Source organism: Chenopodium album, chromosome 7 (assembly GCF_948465745.1).
Source record: "Chenopodium album chromosome 7, dcCheAlbu1.1, whole genome shotgun sequence".
Lineage (NCBI taxonomy): Eukaryota > Viridiplantae > Streptophyta > Magnoliopsida > Caryophyllales > Amaranthaceae > Chenopodium > Chenopodium album.
In genome coordinates this window covers 22,638,668-22,647,419 of record NC_137840.1, presented here as the reverse complement: position 1 = coordinate 22,647,419, position 8,752 = coordinate 22,638,668, and positions in this window count along the sequence as shown.

The window sequence follows — 8,752 nt, the reverse complement described above, 5'->3', positions numbered from 1 at the left end:
CACGTAGCAATTGGTAATAAATAAAAAACATGAGATTAATGTTTTACGTGATGGCCTATCAAGAAAAGACTAATATATTTAAAAATCACAACAACTTTTATTTTCCAATGTACCAATACTTCTCTCACATAAAACAGAGTGAACGATTGATGTGCTTGTTTGTGTTCATTCCATCACCAAGATTCCACTACTATTTGTTTATCTCTATCGACTCTGTGTACCTTAGAAGAAACATGAGCTTTCAGTAACAAACATATCTAAAAATGATAGCAAGATAACTGATGGATGATTTAGTGGTTCAGACTTCTTCTGAGACTTTAACCATAGATACATAGTCTGCTTCTATCTAAGCTTCACATATTCTACATATATTGTAAAAAACGCCATGCACAACATCTCATGATAGATGAAACTCCCAGAATATTCAATTTTGCTCTTAATATACTACGAGAGAATAAAAGTTTATCAGAATGAGTAATGAATTTTGTTTATCAAGGGTCAATGTCCCCATTACCTATGGGGAAAGTAAGGGCAATTCCGACAAAGTGCTCATTACCAGTTTTGGAAGATGTTAACTTTGAATTATGTTCACTGTTAACTTCACATCCGTTGACCGTGTGTCGACGTTACTCTGTTGCAACTTTCTCCCTCCTCATAAAATTTTGTCCCTCAGTGAATTTTCTCTCTCCTCTTCTCATTCCTTTTTCCTTAGGAGTATCGCCATTAGAGTGAGTTGATATTTGCATCTAGAAGTCTTGAAATTGCCAGAGGGACATGAGTTGATCTTTCAGTCAATCTTTGAAACTCTGAGAAGTTGACCTGGGTAATCTACCATTGGAGCGAATTGGAGAATTGTAATAGCTTTTTGCAGCTCATTGTTGGTATGGTTTCTAATGTCAAGTTTGTATTTAAAATGTCATTGCTAGTATGGTTTGTTATGTGAAGTTTGTATTTTGCGATTAAATCAATTATCTGCAATGTTGGTACTTGTAGTTAGGGTTTACGAATTAATTTTATTATTTGATTCAATCAATTGTTTGTAATGTCCCGACTTCTAGTTAGGGTATTTAAATTATAATTTGATTCTATTATTAATATAATTAATTAATGTTATCGGGAATTATAGTCAGGGTTATGATTGCATCAATTCGCTGGAATCAATTATTTGCAATGTCCTGAGTTGTAGTTAGGGTTTCCGTTAATCACTCATCAATAATTAATTTGCTCGGATTAATGTTATTTGTTTTGGCTGAATGAATTTGCTCGGATTAATGTTATTTGTTGCGGCTAATTGAATGAACGGTTTACAATAGCAGTCTCGTTGTGTTTTTCTTTAAAGTAATTATCATTACTCGTGTGTTTATGCGAGTTTGGTGTTTTTTATGTTGTCTCAAGTATTTGTTCTATGCTAATTTTGGACTATTAAGTGGCCTGATTAGAGGCGTGGAAGGTGATATATTTATGTTATGATAATACGCAGGTATATGTGTTATTGTCCCTCCTAAATTACAGGAATGGATGTCGCACATTTAAAAGAGGATTGTTCATGTGTTGATCTTGAGTTGGTATATATAACTATTCCTTTTGTGATTAGGAATTACTTAGATTAATCACTTTGTTGAATTAGTTTATAGTGTTTTCTTTATTTTCTAGGAACTGAGTCGATTTATCAAAAGGAAAAGGCATATTTATCAGATATTGTGTATATGCACCCAATAAGTATGTTATTGTTGGAAATGTTGTCTACTTTTAATCTAAATCGTGTGTGAAAAGGCTGGAAGTGTTAGGTGTGGGAAGCTTGGACCATTGCATCCAGAGATTTTTAAGGTTAAACCTAATTCTAATTTCCTGTGTTGTACTTTTGGTTAATCAGGTTGGTTTTTTGGTTAGTTGTCTACTTGTACTGAATTATAGTCTCCTTCGGCTTGTTTATAGGATAACTCACTGACTGTTGGAGGGGCAATTTAAGGCAGGGGAGAAGTTTTGAAACAGTTTTCTCATGGTAGCTCTAAGGTTTGGGCGCTACTCTCTTAATGTATGTGTCATATTTTGTTTTGGTCTTATTGGGGTTTTAATTAAGCACTTGTTTTTTGGTGTATAGGCACCCAATTTGACATGCCGTATAGAGTCATTTGGTAGAATTTGTCAATAGTTTGATGGTAGACGTTGGAGGTGGGTAAATAAAATGGGATTGGTTGTTTAATGCATCTTGCCTCGTCAGACATGCAATTACCTAGGCAATCGACATATTAGTTGTTGACTCGTGTTGATCCTGTTAGTAAAATTCTTATATCTCCCGATGGTAAGGAATTTAGTTTGTCTCCTAATCAAGTGTATTGGGTATTGGGAATTCTTGATGGGGGGAAGATAGTCCCTACAAAGAAGAATATGACATCAGAATTAAAAGACAGGGTTGAAGCAATATTGAGTAAGTATGGACATTTAAAACTGAGCGTTGACTTGCGTTAACTTTCTCTCTTCTCTCTCTTCTCCATGGTTCTTCATCTTTGATTGGTTTCTTCATCAATTTTGAATTTCAATGGCTAAGAAGAAGAAGCATACTACTTCTACACCTCAAGTAGCGCAACAGAAGAATGCTCATGAAGCTTTTGACACGATTTTGCATAACTTGAGAAATTCGGGTACATCGTTTGTTCCTAGTCCGATTCAAGAGGTAGATGAATTGGTTACTCCGGCGCCGACATTAGTGAACCCAGCATGCGGAGCTATTCCCAGAAGTGATGCTGAGATAATTGCTCTGTTTGCTGAAGCCACGGCTAGACCAGAATCGAGGCATTCCAATGGAACAGGACCTAGGGTTTCTGGGTTTACTGTTCCATTGGTTGCTGGTGGATCTAAGCAACAATCCAAGTCAATAATTCCTCCTCGCCATTCCTCACCTTGTCTGGAGAAGAATATGCACAAGCACAGTGAGGATCGGGCTGCTCCTTCATCCTCTCTAGAGCTGAATTCGCACAAGCATAGTGAGGATCGGGCTGCTCCTTTTACTGGGAATTTTGCTACCAAAGGAGCTTCTTTATCTTTTGTTGCTCCGAAAGTCTAGGAAGGGAAGCAAATTGCTGAACTACAGGAAGCCGAGCTTGAAGCAGGTAATCAAAAATGGGCTAATGCTTTAATTTTCTATGTGGTTGGCTTTTACCCTACTATTGCTGCTGTTCTTCAATTTTTTGCTCAACAATGGAATAATATGCAAAAACCAGATGTTTATTGGCATGATGATGGGTACTTTATCGTTAATCTTTGTTCTAGTGATGATAAAGATACTATACTTTGTTCTGGTCCTCATATGTTCCTTGGAAAACCATCAAAAGTGAAGCCTTGGTGTCCTAAATTTGACTTTAATGCTGAAATTCTTAGAACTATTCCTCTTTGGGTTAAGTTTCCTAATCTCCCACTTAATTGTTGGGGATCTGACACTCTAAGCCGCATTGGTAGTTTGCTTGGAGTGCCAATTTGTGATGATGAGTGTACTACTAGACAACTTAAAGTGTCTTTTGCTAGGGTCAAGGTAGTGTATGAGTGGGCCCCATATTTTTGTTCTAAGTGCAACAAGGTTGGTCATGATTTCTCTATTAAACCTGCTATTGCTAAGCCTAAGCAGTTTCCTAAGCAGCCAGCTCCTGTTGCTCCTAAGCAAAAGCAGGCCTGGGTTCCTAAACCTAGCCAAGCTCCTGCTCCTACTGTTGATGTTGGTGTTTCTGTTCATGGCCAATCTGTCATTACTCCACAGGTTCATACTTCTCAAAATTCTGATGAGGGGTGGAGAATAGTTGGAAGGAAGACAAAAAGTCAGCAAACTATAGTTCATCAGCCTGCCTCTACTTCTAATGCTTTTGTTGCTTTATTTGCAAATGAAATGGATGGTGCAGGTGGCTTCACTATAAATCCAAGCGGGGGTGAGGTTAATCCCCCTTTGGTGTCATGATTTACTCTATTTGGAATGTCAGGGACCTGAATGACCCTAGTAAAGTAGCCTCCGTGAAGAGTTTGCTTCATTCCCATTCAGTTGATGTTGTTGGTTTGCTTGAAACAAAAATCAAATTGAAAAATGTTCTCACTTATCAGAGGAAGTTTGGCTCTTCTTGGCTTTGGTTGTGTAATTATGATCATTCTCCCAAATGGAGGATCTGGCTTGGTTGGAATGCAGATAGATTAACTGTAAATGTCTTGAAGGTTCATGAACAGTTCATTCATTGTAGTGTCTCTTGTAAGGACCTCTCTACTCAAATTCATCTCACTGTTGTCTATGGGCTTCACTCCATTCATGATAGGCTTCCTTTGTGGGAAGGAATTAGAAGCATCTCTATTCAGCATTCTCCTTTGCTTTGTGCTGATGACTATAACTTTGTTCTTCATACTTTAGATAGGCTTCATGGTAATGATGTTACTAATTATGAGACTAGAGATTTCCAGAGTCTGGTTGATGATTTGGACCTCACTGAGATCAAAACCAAAAGTGCTTTCTACTCTTGGTTAAATAAGGCTCACATTGGTCCTAGAACTCTCTCTAGGATTGATAGAGTCTTTGGTAACAAAGCTTGGCTAGCCTCTCATGGGCATGTTGAGACTGTCTATCTTCCCCCCTCTTTATCTGATCATAGTCCAGTTCTAATGGATGTCTATTCTTCCCCTGCTGGGAAAGGTAGACCTTTCAGGTTTCTAAACTGTATTGTTGATCACCCTGATTTCCTTAATACTATTTCTCAGGCTTGGAGTTCTGGTAGTTCTGTTTGGCAGAAACATAATTCTGTGAAATCTAGTATCAAGTCTCTTAATAGCAAGCAGTTTGGCAACATTGAGGAAAAGATTGATCAAGCTAATGTTGAGCTTTCTGGGATTCAAAACTTAATGGCTCATAATCCTGATGATTTGGATTTATATGCTAAAGAATCTGATGCTATTAAGGTTGTCAAACACTGGAATGATATTCAAGAAAGCATCTTCAAACAAAAATCTAGGATCAATTGGATTAAGCTTGGAGATGGCAATTCTCATTATTTATTCTCTGTGATGAAGAATAGACAAACAAGGAATAGAATTGACTCCATCTTTGACTCTAATCAGGTGTTGCTCAAGGATCCGGATGCTATTTCTCAAGAAATTATCTCCTTCTATAAGTCTCTTTTAGAGACTCAGGCTCCTTGTCTCCCTGCTGTTGACCTTGTTACTATGTGGAGGGGTGAGCAGCTTAGCTCTATTGCTCAGAGCTATCTCATTAGGCCTATTTCTCATGCTAAAATTGATGCTGCCCTTAAGGGAATTGATAACACTAAAGCTCCTGGTATGGTTTTAACTCCTTCTTCTTTAAGAGAGCTTGGCATATTGTGAAAGATGATATTTATTCTAGTGTTATTGATTTCTTTACTAAAGGGACCTTGCCTAAACAATGGAATTGCACAACTATCACTCTTGTTCCTAAAATCCCTAATGCTTCCCATGTTAAGGATCTTAGACCTATAGCATGTTGCAATGTGGTTTATAAGCTCATCTCTAAGGTCATAACAGCTAGACTTGCTGCTATCATTGGTGAGATGATTGATGATGCTCAAGCAGGTTTCATTCCAGGCAAGCACATTGGTGATAATATCCTCCTTGCAAGTGAATTGATCAAAGGCTATGATCACAAATTTATCTCTCCTAGGTGCATGGTTAAGGTGGATTTGAAGAAAGCCTATGATTCAGTTGAGTAAGGATTCTTGATCACTGTTGTCCAGGAGCTTGGTTTCCCTCAGAGATTTGTTAGCTGGATCTGGACTTGTCTTACTTCTGTCTTTTATTCTATTCTTATTAATGGTTTTCCTGCCCCTCCTTTTGAAGCTAAGAAAGGTTTAAGACAAGGTGACCCTATGTCTCCCTTTCTTTTTGCTATTGGTATGGAATACCTCTCCAGATGCCTTGATGAGCTTAGGTTAACTCCTGATTTTAACTTTCATCCCATATGTGAAAAGTTAAACCTAACTCACATGATGTTTGCTGATGATCTATTAATGTTTTCTACAGCTGATAGTGTTTCAGTTAAGCTTCTCTTCCAAGCCTTCTTGAAATTCTCGGGTGCTTCTGGGCTTTCTGCTAATCTTGATAAAAGTGAAGTCTACTTTTGAGGGGTTTCTGTTGATGTTCAAATAGAGCTGAGAGAGCTTCTTGGTGTTTCTCAAGGTACTATTCCTTATAGGTATCCTTGGCTCCCTCTCTCTTTCAAGAAGCTTACTATTGCTCAGTGTAGGCCTTTGGTGGAGAAGGTGACTATTAGAATCCAAGGGTGGATGGCTAAACACTTGTCCTATGCTGGGAGGCTTCAGTTGTTGAAAAGTGTGTTGTTTGGTATTCAGACATATTGGGCTCAAATTTTTATCTTGCCAAAGAAAATTCTGAAAGAGATCGAGGCTAGATTCAGGTGCTTTCTTTGGACTGGATCCTCTACCCCTGCTAAGAAATCTTTTTGCTTGGAATAATGTCTGTCTCCCTAAAGTCTGTGGTGGCTGGAACTTGCTTTTTCTTCCTGAGTGGAATAAAGCAGTTGTCACCAAGTTACTTTGAGATATTGCTCACAAGGATGATAATCTTTGGGTTAAGTGGGTCCATATCTATTACTTCAAGCATAAAGATTGTTGGACCACCCCTACCCTTGCTAAATGCTCTTGGTTTTTGAAGAAGATTCTGAGTTGTAGAGATGTTGTGAATGATCAAGGGGGATGGGATGGTTTCATACATGACAACAAGATGAAAATCAAGAAGCTTTATGCTGCTATTAGGCCTCAAGTCCCTAAGGTTCCTTGGAAGAGAGTTATTTGTCATAACTTAGCAACTCCTAAAAGTGTTTTTATCTTGTGGCTAGCTTTGTGGAATAGGCTTGTCACTAAAGATAGGTTGCTCCAATGGCACATTTCTTGTGATCCAAGGTGTTTCTTATGTTTGAATAGCAATGAAAGTGTTCAACACTTATTCTTTGATTGTGAATACTCTATACAGGTTTGGAACAAGGTGTTGGGTATATTACGTGTTTCCAAGCCTGTTCAGCAGTTTAGTGATGAGATTGATTGGATGAAGAAAATCTGCTGAAGTTCCAGATTGAAAAACAAAGTGATCCATGTGGCCTTCACTGAAACAGTTTATGGTATTTGGATTCAGAGGAATGCAGTTTTGTTTACTGGTTGTTGCAAACCTGTTGATGCTCTAGTTAGGGATATTGTCTTTCATTCTGTCTGTAGAATCCCGGCGGGAAGCAAATATTTGATTGTTTAGGAGCTTCTCCTTCTTTTTTGGTCTTTTGATGTTGTTGCTGGTTCTTGCTGATTTCTGATTCCTAACTTTTGAGTTCTAATTTCTAGTTTTTTGGGTTGTTGCTGTTTTGTTTTTGTTGCTCTTGTGGCTCTATTTTTTATGCTGATTTCTGTTGTTGCTTCTCCTCTCTTGCTGTTGTTGAAATTCAGCTGCTGTTGCTGTTTCTCTTACTGTTGTTGGCTGTTTTGCTTTGCTGTCTTTTCTAGTTCTGCTCTGATCAGCAGCTGGCTGTGCTTGGTGCTGTGCTGCAGCTACTGACTTCATCTGCTGGTGTTGTTTTCTGTTGCTGGATGCCTGCTCTGTTGTACTACTGCTGTTGCTGGCTGCTCTGCTTGTTGTGTGCTCTACTGGTGCTGCTGTTGCTTTTGCTTGTTGTCTGCTGCTGCTCAGCAAGCAGTTGTTGCTGAGGCCTGATGTTCTGTGCAGCAGATTCCGCTGCTGTTCTGTGATGTGTTGGCTGCTGTTTCAGCAATTGCTGCTGCTGATGTTGTTGCTCTGCTTGCTGTCTACTCTGCTGCATTGTTCTGCTGTTGTGTACTGTTGCACTGTAGTTGCTGTCATTGTTGTTGTTCTGCTTGGTTGCTGTTTGAGGTGTTGTTTTTTTTTTTTTTTTTTTGGTTTTTGCTGGTCTTAGGTGCTTTGTTTTGTGGCTTTCCCTAAGGTGGTGTATTACCCTCTTTTGTCTAGTCCTGTTGCTTTTGCAACCGAGTCTAGGTGGAGGTTTGCTTTTTGCAGTTTGCAGGGGTGTGGTTTTTTTTTTTTGTTGTTGCTATGTGTTTGTCTTTGAATTCTTGGGCCTTGTTTCCAGAACCCTTCCTAGAAGGTGGCTGGAAGCTTGTGCTCAGGGTGTTCTTGTCTCTTTCTCCTGAACCCTTCCTAGAAAGTGGCAGGAGATTGAGCTTGAACTGTTTTGTGTTGGTTGGCCTGTTTTTAGGTCTTGTGGGGTTTGGTGTTTGTTATAACTTAGCTTTTGTAAGTTGTAAGTTTTCCTTTTGGTAATAAAATTTCACTTATTTTCCAAAAAAAAAAAAAAAAAAAAAAAAAAAAAAAAAAAAAGAAAGTATGGACATTCGTAGGAAACTAGGTGTAATGGTTATGAGGGTAAGGTTTATAATAATAAGGGGATATCCGTGAATCCTAGGGTGATGGAAAGGCTGGAGGGTGAGTGTACTAGGGTTGAGGCAGTTGAATTCAAGACTCTATTTCTATTGCTCTCCCTGCACATGGTATTATGTCCAACCCAATCACATAGACTTTCAGCCGATCTTATTCCAGCGTTGACATGTGCACAAGATTGCATGGATTATGATTGGTGTGGGTTGGTGGTTTCGAAGTTATTAGGTAGTATATCATCCTTTGCGCGAAAGTTTTATGCTAATGGTTATGCCGGAGGATTTGGAGGGTGTTTGTTATTCATTGCGGTAAGGGATTTTAAATAGCATAATATGTC